At 45.1% G+C, this 13,187-nt stretch overlaps 1 long non-coding RNA gene across 2 annotated transcripts in view; it reads right to left on the bottom strand.

Moving 5' to 3' along the window:
* Positions 1 to 13,187, bottom strand: part of LOC139279312 (uncharacterized) — a 56,688-nt gene that overhangs the window by 16,219 nt on the left and 27,282 nt on the right. The gene's annotated exons all lie outside the window — the stretch shown is intronic.

Here is a 13,187-nt window from a genome sequence, read left to right as displayed (position 1 = left end):
GAGCAGTGGTGCAGTAGGGAGGGATTCAAATTCCTGGGGCATTGGAACCGGTTCTGGGGGAGGTGGGACCAGTACAAACCGGACGGTCTGCACCTGGGCAGGACTGGAACCAATGTCCTAGGGGGAATGTTTGCTCATGCTGTTGTAGCGGAGTTAAACTAATATGGCAGGGGAATGGGAACCAATGCAGGGAGACAGAGGGAAACAAAATGGAGACATAAGCAAAACACAGAAAGGAGATGAGTAAAAGTGGAGGGCAGAGAAACCCAAGGCAAAAAACAAAAAGGGCCAATGTACAGCAAAATTGTAAAGGGTCAAAGTGTAATAAAAAGGCAAGCCTGAAAGCTCGGTGCCTCAATGCGAGGAGTATTCGGAACCCAGGAGAGGGCTCTGAGCTAGTTACAGTGGGTGAGAGCGCAGATGAACAAGACCCCAAGAAAGAATGCAAAAGGCAGGAGGCAACAGAGCAGAGTAGCACTGGGGTAAGTGTAAACCACAAGGTGATAGGAAGGGACAATATGTATGAATATAAAGGGGCTGCAGGAGGGGTCAAAACTAAAAATCATGGTTTAAAAACTAGTATTAAAACACTTTACCTGAATGCACGCAGCATTCGAAATAAAGTAAATGAGTTGACGGCACAAATCATTACAAATGGGTATGACTTGGTGGCCATTACAGAAACGTAGTTGCAGGGTGGCCAAGACTGGGAATTAAACATACAGGAGTATCTGACAATTCGGAAAGATAGACAAGAAGGGAAAGGAGGTGGAGTAGCTCTATTAATATAGGATGATATCAGGGCAGTTGTGAGAGATGATATTGGCTCTAATGAACAAAATGTTGAATCATTGTGGGTGGAGATTAGAGATAGTAAGGGGAAAAAGTCATTGGTGGGCATAGTTTATAAGCCCCCAAATAATAACTTCACGGTGGGACGGACAATAATCAAGGGAATAATGGAGGCATGTGAAAAAGGAATGGCAGTAATCATGGGGGATTTTAACCTACATATCGATTGGTCAAATCAAATCGCACGGGGTAGCCTTGAGGAGGAATTCATAGAATGCATACGGGATTGTTTCTTAGAACAGTAGGTTACAGAACCTACAAGGGAGCAAGCTATCTTAGATCTGGTCCTGTGTAATGAGACAGAAATAATAAACGATCTCCTAGTAAAAGATCCTCTCGGAATGAGTGATCACAGTATGGTTGAATTTGTAATACAGATTGAGGGTGAGGAAGTACTGTCTCAAACGAGCATACTATGCTTAAACAAAGGGGACTACAGTGGGATGAGGGCAGAGTTAGCTAAAGTAGACTAAACGGTGGCATAATTAGAAACATAGAAAATAGGTGCAGGAGTAGGCCATTCGGCCCTTCGAGCCTGCACCACCATTCAATGAGTTCATGGCTGAACATGCAAATTCAGTACCCCAGTCCTGCTTTCTCACCATACACCTTGATCCCCCTAGTAGTAAGGACTACATCTAACTCCTTTTTGAATATATTTAGTGAATTGGCCTCAACAACTTTCTGTGGTAGAGAATTCCACAGGTTCACCACTCTCTGGGTGAAGAAGTTTCTCCTCATCTCGGTCCTAAATGGCTTATCCTTAGACTGTGACCCCTGGTTCTGGACTTCCCCAACATTGGGAACATTCTTCCTGCACCTAACCTGTCTAAACCCGTCAGAATTTTAAACGTTTCTATGAGATCCCCTCTCATTCATCTGAACTCCAGTGAATACAAGCCCAGTTGATCCAGTCTTTCTTGATATGTCAGTCCCGCCATCCCGGGAATCAGTTTGGTGAACCTTCGCTGCACTCCCTCAATAGCAAGAATGTCCTTCCTCAAGTGAGGAGACCAAAACTGTACACAATTCTCCAGCTGTGGCCTCACCAAGGACCTGTACAACTGTAGCAACACCTCCCTGCCCCTGTACTCAAATCCCCTTGCTATGAAGGCCAACACGCCATTTGCTTTCTTAACCGCCTGCTGTACCTGCATGCCACCCTTCAATGACTGATGTACCATGACACCCAGGTCTCGTTGCTAATCTGTCATCATTCAGATAATAGTCTGTCTCTCTGTTTTTACCACCAAAGTGGATAACCTCACATTTATCCACATTATACTTCATCTGCCATGCATTTGCCCACTCACCTAACCTATCCAAGTCGCTCTGCAGCCTCATAGCATCCTCCTCGCAGCTCACACTGCCACCCAACTTAGTGTCATCGCAAATTTGGAGATACTTCATTTAATCCCCTCGTCTAAATCATTAATGTACAATGTAAACAGCTGGGGCCCCAGCACAGAACCTTGTGGTACCCCACTAGTCACTGCCTGCCATTCTGAAAAGTACCCATTTACTCCTACTCTTTGCTTCCTGTCTGACAACCAGTTCTCAATCCATGTCAGCACACTACCCCCAATCCCATGTGCTTTAACTTTGCACGTTAATCTCTTGTGTGGGACCTTGTCGAAAGACTTCTGAAAGTCCAAATATACCACATCAACTGGTTCTCCCTTGTCCACTCTACTGAAAACATCCTCAAAAAATTCCAGAAGATTTGTCAAGCATGATTTCCCTTCCACAAATCCATGCTGACGTGGACCTATCATGTCACCTCTTTCCAAATGTGCTGCTATGACATCCTTAATAATTGATTCCATCATTTTACCCACTACTGATGTCAGACTGATGTCAGACTGACGATAATTCCATGTTTTCTCTCTCCCTCCTTTTTTATAAAGAGGGGTTACATTGGCTACCCTCCACTCCATAGGAACTGATCCAGAGTCTATGGAATGTTGGAAAATGACTGTCAATGCATCTGCTATTTCCAAGGCCACCTCCTTAAGTATTCTGGGATGCAGTCCATCAGGCCCTGGGCATTTATCGGCCTTCAATCCCATCAATTGCCCCAACACAATTTCCCGACTAATAAGGATTTCCCTCAGTTCCTCCTTCATACTAGACCCTCTAACCTCTTTTATATCCGGAAGGTTGTTTGTGTCCTCCTTAGGGAATACCAAACCAAAGTACTTGTTCATTTGGTCTGCCATTTCTTTGTTCCGCGTTATGACTTCCCCTGATTCTGACTGCAGGGGTCCTACGTTTGTCTTCTAACCTTTTTCTCTTTACATATCTATAGAAACTTTTGCAGTCCATCTTAACTTTCCCTGCAAGCTTCTTCTCGTACTCTATTTTCCCTGCCCTAATCAAACCCTTTGTCCTCCTCTGCTGAGTTCTAAATTTCTCCCAGTCCCTGGGTTCACTGCTATTTCTGGCCAATTTGTATGCCACTTCCTTGGCTTTAATACTATCCCTGATTTCCCTTGATAGCCACAGTTGAGCCACCTTCCCTTTTTTATTTTTACGCCAGACAGGGATGTACAATTGTCGTAGTTCATCCATGCGGTCTCTAAATGTCTGCCATTGCCCATCCACAGTCAACCCCTTAAGTATCATTCGCCAATCTATCCAAGCCAATTCACACCTCATACCTTCAAAGTTACTCTTCTTTAAGTTCTGGACCATGGTCTCTGAATTAACTGTTTCATTCTCCATCCTAATGCAGAATTCCACCATATTATGGTCACTCTTTCCCAAGGGGCCTCGCACAACGAGATTGCTAATTAATCCTCTCTCATTACACAACACACAGTCTAAGATGGCCTCCCCCCAAGTTGGTTCCTCGACATATTGTCTAGAAAACCATCCATTATGCACTCCAGGAAATCCTCCTCCACCGTATTGCTTCCAGTTTGGTTAGCCCAATCTATATGCATATTAAAGTCACCCATTATAACTGCTGCACCTTTATTGCATGCACCCCTAATTTCCTGTTTGATGCCCTCCCCAACATCACTACTACTGTTTGGAGGTCTGTACACAACTCCCACTAATGTTTTTTGCCCTTTGGTGTTCTGCAGCTCTACCCATATAGATTCCACATCATCCAAGCTAATGTCCTTCCTAACTATTGCATTAATCTCCTCTTTAACCAGCAATGCTACCCCACCTCCTTTTCCTTTTATTCTATCCTTCCTGAATGTTGAATACCCATGGATGTTGAGTTCCCAGCCCTGATCATCCTGGAGCCACGTCTCTGTAATCCCAATCACATCATATTTGTTAACATCGATTTGCACAGTTAATTCATCCACCTTATTACGGATACTCCTTGCATTAAGTCACAAAGCCTTCAGGCTTGTTTTTTTAACACCCTTTGTCCTTTTAGAATTATGATGTAGTGTGGCCCTTTTTCTTTCTTGCCTTTGTTTACTCGGCCTTCCACTATTGCTTTTTACCTTTTTACCATCTGTTTCTGACTCCATATTACTTCGCCCTATCTTGCTGCATAGGTTCCCATCCCCTTGCCATATTAGTTTAAACACTCCCGAACTGCATTAGCAAATGTTACCCCAGGACATCAGTTCCAGTCCTACCCAAGTGCAGACCGTCCCTTTTGAACAGGTCCCACTTCCCCCAGAACTAGTTCCAATGTCCCAGGAATTTGAATCCCTCCCTCTTGCACCACTGCTCAAGCCACGTATTTATTCTAACTATCCTGCTCCCTCTACTCTGATTAGCACGTGGCACTGGTAGCAATCCAGAGATTAATACTTTTGAGGTCCTACTTTTTAATTTAACTCCTAGCTCCCTAAATTCAGCTTGTAGGACCTCTTCCCGCTTCTTACCTATATCGTTGGTACCTACATGTACGACAACTGGCTGTACACCCTCCCTCTCCAGAATGCTCTGCAGCCACTCCGAGACATCCTTGACCCTTGCACCAGGGAGTCAACATACCATCCTGGAATCTCGGTTGCCGCCACAGAAACTCCTATCTATTCCCCTTACAATAGAGTCCCCTATCACTGTAGCTCTCCCACTCTTTTTCCCACCCTTCTGTGCAGCAGAGCCACCCACGGTGCCATGAACCTGGCTGCTGGTGCCTTCCTCTGGTAAGACATCTCTCCCAACAGTATCCAAAACGGTATATCTGTTTTGGAGGGAGATGACCGCAGAGACTCCTGCACCACCTTTCCGCTCTTGCCTTTTCTCTTGGTCACCCATTCACTATCTGTCCTAACCCTTACCTGCGGTGTGACCAACTCACTAAATGTGCTATCCACAACATTCTCAGCATCGCGCATCCACGAGTGTGTCCATCCGCAGCTCCAGTGCCGTCATGCGATCTGTCAGGAACTGCAGCTGGACACACTTCCCGCACACATAGTAGTCAGGGACACTGGAAGCGTCCCTGACTTCCCACATAGCGCAGGAGGAGCATGACATGGGTCCGAGCTCTCCTGCCATGACTTAACCCTTAAATTAATTTACTTACTAAAATTTACTTAATTGAGGAACAGTGGAGGACTTTTAAGGAGCTCTTTCATAGTGCTCAACAAAAATATATTCCAATGAAAAAGAAGGGCGGTAAGAGAAGGGATAACCAGCCGTGGATAATCAAGGAAATAAAGGAGAGTATCAAATTAAAAACCAATGCGTATAAGGTGGCCAAGGTTAGTGGGAAACTAGAAGATTGGGAAAATTTTAAACGACAGCAAAGAATGACTAAGAAAGCAATAAAGAAAGTAAAGATAGATTATGAAAGTAAACTTGCGCAAAACATAAAAACAGATAGTAAAAGCTTTTACCAATATATAAAACGGAAAAGAGTGACTAAAGTAAATGTTGGTCCTTTACAAGATGAAAAGGGGGATTTAGTAATGGGAAATGTGAAAATGGCTGAGACCTTAAACAATTATTTTGCTTCGGTCTTCACAGTGCCAAAAATTGCTGATCACGGGAATGTGGGAAGGGGGGACCTTGAGACAATCACTATCACTAGGGAGGTAGTGCTGGACAGGCTAATGGGACTCAAGGTAGACAAGTCCCCTGGTCCTGATGAAATGCATCCCAGGGTATTAAAAGTGATGGTGGAAGTTACAGCAGTTGCATTCGTTATAATCTACCAAAGTTCTCTGGACTCTGGGGAGGTACCAGTGGATTGGAAAGCAGCTAATATAACGCCTCTGTTTAAAAAAGGGGGCAGACAAAAGGCAGGTAACTATAGGCCGGTTAGTTTAACATCTGTAGTGGGGAAAATGCTTGAAACTATTAAGGAAGAAATAGCGGGACATCTAGATAGGAATAGTGCAATCAAGCAGACGCAACATGGATTCATGAAGGTGAAATCATGTTTAACTAATTTACTGGAATTCTTTGAGGATATAACGAGCATGGTGGATTGAGGTGTACCGATGGATGTGGTGTATTTAGATTTCCAAAAGGCATTCGATAAGGTGCCACACAAAAGGTTACTGCAGAAGATAGAGGTACGCGGGGTCAGAGGAAATGTATTAGCATGGATAGAGAATTGGCTGGCGAACAGAAAGCAGAGAGTCGGGATAAATGGGTCCTTTTCAGGTTGGAAATCGGTGGTTAGTGGTGTGCCACAGGGATCGGTGTTGGGACCACAACTGTTTACAATATACATAGATGACCTGGAAGAGGGGACAGAGTGTAGTGTAACAAAATTTGCAGATGACACAAAGATTATGGGAAAGCGGGTTGTGTAGAGGACAGAGAGAGGCTGCAAAAAGATTTGGACAGGTTAAGCGAATGGGCTAAGGTTTGGCAGATGGAATACAATGTCGGAAAATGTGAAGTCATCCACCTTGGAAAAAAAAACATTAAAAGGGAATATTATTTGAATGGGGAGAAATTACAACATGCTGAGGTGCAGAGGGACCTGGGGGTCCTTGTGCATGAATCCCAAAAAGTTAGTTTGCAGGTGCAGCAGGTAATCAGGAAGGCGAATGGAATGTTGGCCTTCATTGCGAGAGGGATGGAGTACATAGAAACATAGAAACATAGAAACATAGAAAATAGGTGCAGGAGCAGGCCATTCAGCCCTTCTAGCCTGCACCGCCATTCAACGAGTTCATGGCTGAACATGAGACTTCAGTACCCACTTCCTGCTTTCACGCCATACCCCTTGATCCCCCGAGTACTAAGGACTTCATCTAACTCCCTTTTGAATATATTTAGTGAATTGGCCTCAACTACTTCCTGTGGTAGAGAATTCCACAGGTTCACCACTCTCTGGGTGAAGAAGTTTCTCCTTATCTCGGTCCTAAATGGCTTACCCCTTATCCTTAGACTGTGACCCCTGGTTCTGGACTTCCCCAACATTGGGAACATTCTTCCTGCATCCAACCTGTCCAAACCCGTCAGAATTTTAAACGTTTCTATGAGGTCCCCTCTCACTCTTCTGAACTCCAGTGAATACAAGCCCAGTTGATTCAGTCTTTCTTGATAGGTCAGTCCCACCATCCCGGGAATCAGTCTGGTGAATCTTCGCTGCACTCCCTCAACAGCAAGTATGTCCTTCCTCAAGTTAGGAGACCAAAACTGTACACAATACTCCAGGTGTGGCCTCACCAAGGCCCTGTACAACTGTAGCAACACCTCCCTGCCCCTGTACTCAAATCCCCTCGCTATGAAGGCCAACATGCCATTTGCTTTCTTAACCGCCTGCTGTACCTGCATGCCAACCTTCAATGACTGATGTACCATGACACCCAGGTCTCGTTGCACCTTCCCTTTTCCTAATCTGTCACCATTCAGATAATAGTCTGTCTCTCTGTTTTTACCACCAAAGTGGATAACCTCACATTTATCCACATTATACTTCATCTGCCACGCATTTGCCCACTCACCTAACCTATCCAAGTCACTCTGTAGCCTCATAGCATCCTCCTCGCAGCTCACACTGCCACCCAACTTAGTGTCATCCGCAAATTTGGAGATACTACATTTAATCCCTTCGCCTAAATCATTAATGTATAATGTAAACAGCTGGGGCCCCAGCACAGAACCCTGCGGTACCCCACTAGTCACTGCCTGCCATTCCGAAAAGTACCCATTTACTCCTACTCTTTGCTTCCTGTCTGACAACCAGTTCTCAATCCACGTCAGCACACTACCCCCAATCCCATGTGCTTTAACTTTGCACATTAATCTCCTGTGTGGGACCTTGTCGAAAGCCTTCTGAAAGTCCAAATATACCACATCAACTGGTACTCCTTTGTCCACTTTATTGGAAACATCCTCAAAAAATTCCAGAAGATTTGTCAAGCATGATCTCCCTTTTACAAATCCATGCTGACTTGGACCTATCATGTCACCATTTTCCAAATGCGCTGCTATGACATCCTTAATAATTGATTCCATCATTTTACCCACTACTGAGGTCAGGCTGACCGGTCTATAATTCCCTGCTTTCTCTCTCCCTCCTTTTTTAAAAAGTGGGGTTACATTGGCTACCCTCCACTCGATAGGAACTGATCCAGAGTCAATGGAATGTTGGAAAATGACTGTCAATGCATCCGCTATTTCCAAGGCCACCTCCTTAAGTACTCTGGGATGCAGTCCATCAGGCCCTGGGGATTTATCGGCCTTCAATCCCATCAATTTCCCAACACAATTTCCCGACTAATAAAGATTTCCCTCAGTTCCTCCTCTTTAATAGACCCTCTGACCACTTTTATATCCGGAAGGTTGTTTGTGTCCTCCTTAGTGAATACTGAACCAAAGTACTTGTTCAATTGGTCTGCCATTTCTTTGTTCCCCGTTATGACTTCCCCTGATTCTGACTGCAGGGGACCTACGTTTGTTTTTACTAACCTCTTTCTCTTTACATACCTATAGAAACTTTTGCAATCCGCCTTAATGTTCCCTGCAAGCTTCTTCTCGTACTCCATTTTCCCTGCCCTAATCAAACCCTTTGTCCTCCTCTGCTGAGTTCTAAATTTCTCCCAGTCCTCAGGTTCGCTGCTATTTCTGGCCAATTTGTATGCCACTTCCTTGGCTTTAATACTATCCCTGATTTCCCTAGATAGCCACGGTTGAGCCACCTTCCCTTTTTTATTTTTACGCCAGACAGGAATGTACAATTGTTGTAATTCATCCATGCGTTCTCTAAATGTCTGCCATTGCCCATCCACAGTCAACCCCTTAAGTATCATTAGCCAATCTATCTTAGCCAATTCATGCCTCATACCTTCAAAGTTACCCTTCTTTAAGTTCTGGACCATGGTCTCTGAATTAACTGTTTCATTCTCCATCCTAATGCAGAATTCCACCATATTATGGTCACTCTTCCCCAAGGGGCCTCGCACAATGAGATTGCTAATTAATCCTCTCTCATTACACAACACCCAGTCTAAGATGGCCTCCCCCCTAGTTGGTTCCTCGACATATTGGTCTAGAAAACCATCCCTTATGCATTCCAGGAAATCCTCCTCCACCGTATTGCTTCCAGTTTGGCTAGCCCAATCTATGTGCATATTAAAGTCACCCATTATAACTGCTGCACCTTTATTGCATGCACTCCTAATTTCCTGTTTGATGCCCTCCCCAACATCACTACTACTGTTTGGAGGTCTGTACACAACTCCCACTAACGATTTTTGCCCTTTAGTGTTCTGCAGCTCCACCCATATAGATTCCACATCATCCAAGCTAATGTCTTTCCTAACTATTGCATTAATCTCCTCTTTAACCAGTAATGCTACCCCACCTCCTTTTCCTTTTATTCTATCCTTCCTGAATGTTGAATACCCCTGGATGTTGAGTTCCCAGCCCTGATCATCCTGGAGCCACGTCTCCGTAATCCCAATCACATCATATTTGTTAACATCTATTTGCACAATTAATTCATCCACCTTATTGCGGATACTCCTTGCATTAAGACACAAAGCCTTCAGGCTTGTTTTTTTAACACCCTTTGTCCTTTTAGAATTTTGCTGTACAGTGGCCCTTTTTGTTCTTTGCCTTGGGTTTCTCTGCCCTCCACTTTTCCTCATCTCCTTTCTGTCTTTTGCTTTTGCTTCCTTTTTGTCTCCCTCTGTCTCCCTGTATAGGTTCCCATCCCCCTGCAATATTAGTTTAACTCCTCCCCAACAGCACTAGCAAACACTCCCCCTAGGACATTGGTTCCGGACCTGCCCAGGTGCAGACCGTCCGGTTTGTACTGGTCCCACCTCCCCCAGAACCGGTTCCAATGCCCCAAGAATTTGAATCCCTCCCTGCTGCACCACTGCTCAAGCCATGTATTCATCTGCGCTATCCTGCGATTCCTACTCTGACTAGCACGTGGCACTGGTAGCAATCCCGAGATTACTACTTTTGAGGTCCTACTTTTTAATTTAGCTCCTAGCTCCTTAAATTCTTTTCGTAGGACCTCATCCCTTTTTTTACCTATGTCGTTGGTACCAATGTGCACCACGACAACTGGCTGTTCTCCCTCCCATTTCAGAATGTCCTGCACCCGCTCCGAGACATCCTTGACCCTTGCACCAGGGAGGCAACATACCATCCTGGAGTCTCGGTTGCGTCCGCAGAAACGCCTATCTATTCCCCTCACCATCGAATCCCCTATCACTATCGCGCTCTCACTCTTTTTCCTGCCCTCCTTTGCAGCAGAGCCACCTACGGTGCCATGAACTTGGCTGCTGCTGCCCTCCCCTGATGAGTCATCCTCCCCAACAGTACTCAAAGCAGTGTATCTGTTTTGCAGGGGGATGACCACAGGGGACTCCTGCACTATCTTTCTTGCACTGCTCTTCCTGTTGGTCTTCCATTCCATATCTGGCTGTGGACCCTTCTCCTGCGGTAAGACCAACTCACTACACGTGATACTCACGTCATTCTCAGCATCGTGGATGCTCCAGAGTGAATCCACCTTCAGCTCCAATTCTGCAAAAGCAGGGAGGTCCTGCTGCAACAGTACAGGGTATTGGTGAGGCCGCACCTGGAGTACTGCGTGCAGTTTTGGTCACCTTACTTAAGGAAGGATATACTAGCCTTGGAGTGGGTACAGAGACGATTCACTAGGCTGATTCCGGAGATGAGGGGGTTACCTTATGATGATAGATTGAGTAGACTGGGTCTTTACTCGTTGGAGTTCAGAAAGATGAGGGGTGATCTTATAGAAACATTTAAAATAATGAAAGGGATAGACAAGATAGAGGCAGAGAGGTTGTTTCCACTGGTCGGGGAGACTAGAACTAGGGGGCACAGCTTCAAAATACGGGGGAGCCAATTTAAAACCGAGTTGAGAAGGAATTTCTTCTCCCAGAGGGTTGTGAATCTGTGGAATTCTCTGCCCAAGGAAGCAGTTGAGGCTGGCTCATTGAATGTTTTCAAGTCAAAGATAGATAGATTTTAATCAATACGGGAATTAAGGGTTATGGGGAGCGGGCAGGTAAGTGGAGCTGAGTCCACGGCCAGATCAGCCATGATCTTTTTGAATGGCGGAGCAGGCTCGAGGGGCTAGATGGCACGATAGACACACCAACGTCACTGTTCTCGATCAGCATCAAAGCACTGACCACACTTGAGCAGCTCCTGTTCCTAATTCTTATGTTCTTATGTTTATGTTCTCCGCAAGATCCTGCAAATCCCTTGGGAGGATAGATGCACCAACGTCAGTGTTCTCGATCAGCATCGAAGCACTGACCACACTTGAGCAGCTCCGTTGGGCGGGCCACATTGTCCGCATGCTGATCGAGAACACTGACGTTGGTGCGTCTATCCTCCCAAGGGATTTGCAGGATCTTGCGGAGAACATAAACATAAGACTTCCAAAGAAGGCGTTCTACTCGGAACTCCTACACGGCAAGCGAGCCCCAGGTGGGCAGAGGAAATATTTCAAGGACACCCTCAAAGCCTCCTTGATAAAGTGCAACATCCCCATCGATACCTGGGAAACCCTGGCCCAAGACTGCCCTAAGTGGAGGAAAAGCATGCAGAAAACTAAGCACAGGCAGCGGAAGGAGCATGCGGAAAACCAGACTCCCCACCCACCCTTTCCTTCAACGACTGTCTGTCCCACCTGTGACAGAGACTGTAATTCCCGTATTGGATTGTACAGTCACCTGAGAACTCACTTTTAGAATGCAAGCAAGTCTTCCTCGATTTCGACAGACTGTCTATGATGATGATAAGAGTTCAAAGCAGAAACATTTATGGAGGCAATTGAAACTTCTGATTATTTTGAAGGTCTCCTTATCTTTATTATCGGTGTTTTTGTTTATATATACATATATAGCAGATGCACTGCACTCATAAATAAATCAAAGAGTGTCTGTGGTTGTAGTGGTGCTTAAACAGCACTGACTGAAAACTGTGAGACTGCCGGCACCCATCAGCACACGCAGAGCTTTCATGAAGCAGCCGAGGGAGTAAATTAGGCATTTAAGAGTTCCAAAATCCAGTTTGGACATTTACTGTGTTGTAGGAGGTAGGCACCTTTAGAATATACCAGAATACTAGGCATTAGGCACCTGCTAGATATATCTAAACGCATATAAGTTTAAAGTGGACACACACATAAAATGGCTGCCCAGGCATGATGGGAAATCAGGTAGTCAAGCTGTGAACTGTTGAACGTTCAATGACCAAGCAATAACCCTGTGAGGCCCACTGTAGGAATGCCTGGGATGCGGGAAGACAGAGATAAGAAGGAAACCATCTCCTGTGAACAAGGTCATAAACCAATTAATTCCCCAGGAAGAAAGATAAGAGGGAAACCATCTCCTGTAAACAAGGTTATAAACCAATTATTTCTCCCAGATGAAAGAACTAGGGAGAGAACCTATAAAGTCATCGATCAGCCCAAGCTGACAATAACCGAACATATGGTTCCCTGGATACTAGGGGAATTCTATTGGGTTAAAAGAACCTATATGTAATCTATAATCGTTGTGATTGGCTTGTGTCCAGCTGTGATGGGCTGTGTAGCTGTAGTAAACTGTTTTGTAACTGTTGTGAAACATATAAAGGTGCATGTAACCCTTTGTTCGGTGGAGAGAAACCTGGATACGGTCCTGAGTTTTTCCTCCCCGCTGAGCGTAATAAAAGCCGCATCAGCATTGGAACCGACTCTGAGTGTTGAGTGATTCTTCTGAGAAAACACTAACGCTAACAATGGCGTAGTCGGCAGGATTTCCCGGAGTCGCTGGACTCCCTTGGAAAAAACCCGGGTGAGTATAAAAAACAATTTTTAAGTATAAAGGGTGCGGAAGGTGGAAGCTGGTTGATCGACATGAGGAGACAGTCTAATATCTCAAACGCCTAGCCTGAGCCTGAATTAAGAGGACTTT

The sequence above is a fragment of the Pristiophorus japonicus genome, chromosome 14, assembly GCF_044704955.1.
Source record: "Pristiophorus japonicus isolate sPriJap1 chromosome 14, sPriJap1.hap1, whole genome shotgun sequence".
Taxonomy (NCBI): domain Eukaryota; kingdom Metazoa; phylum Chordata; class Chondrichthyes; family Pristiophoridae; genus Pristiophorus; species Pristiophorus japonicus.
This window is presented reverse-complemented; position numbering and strand designations above follow the sequence as displayed.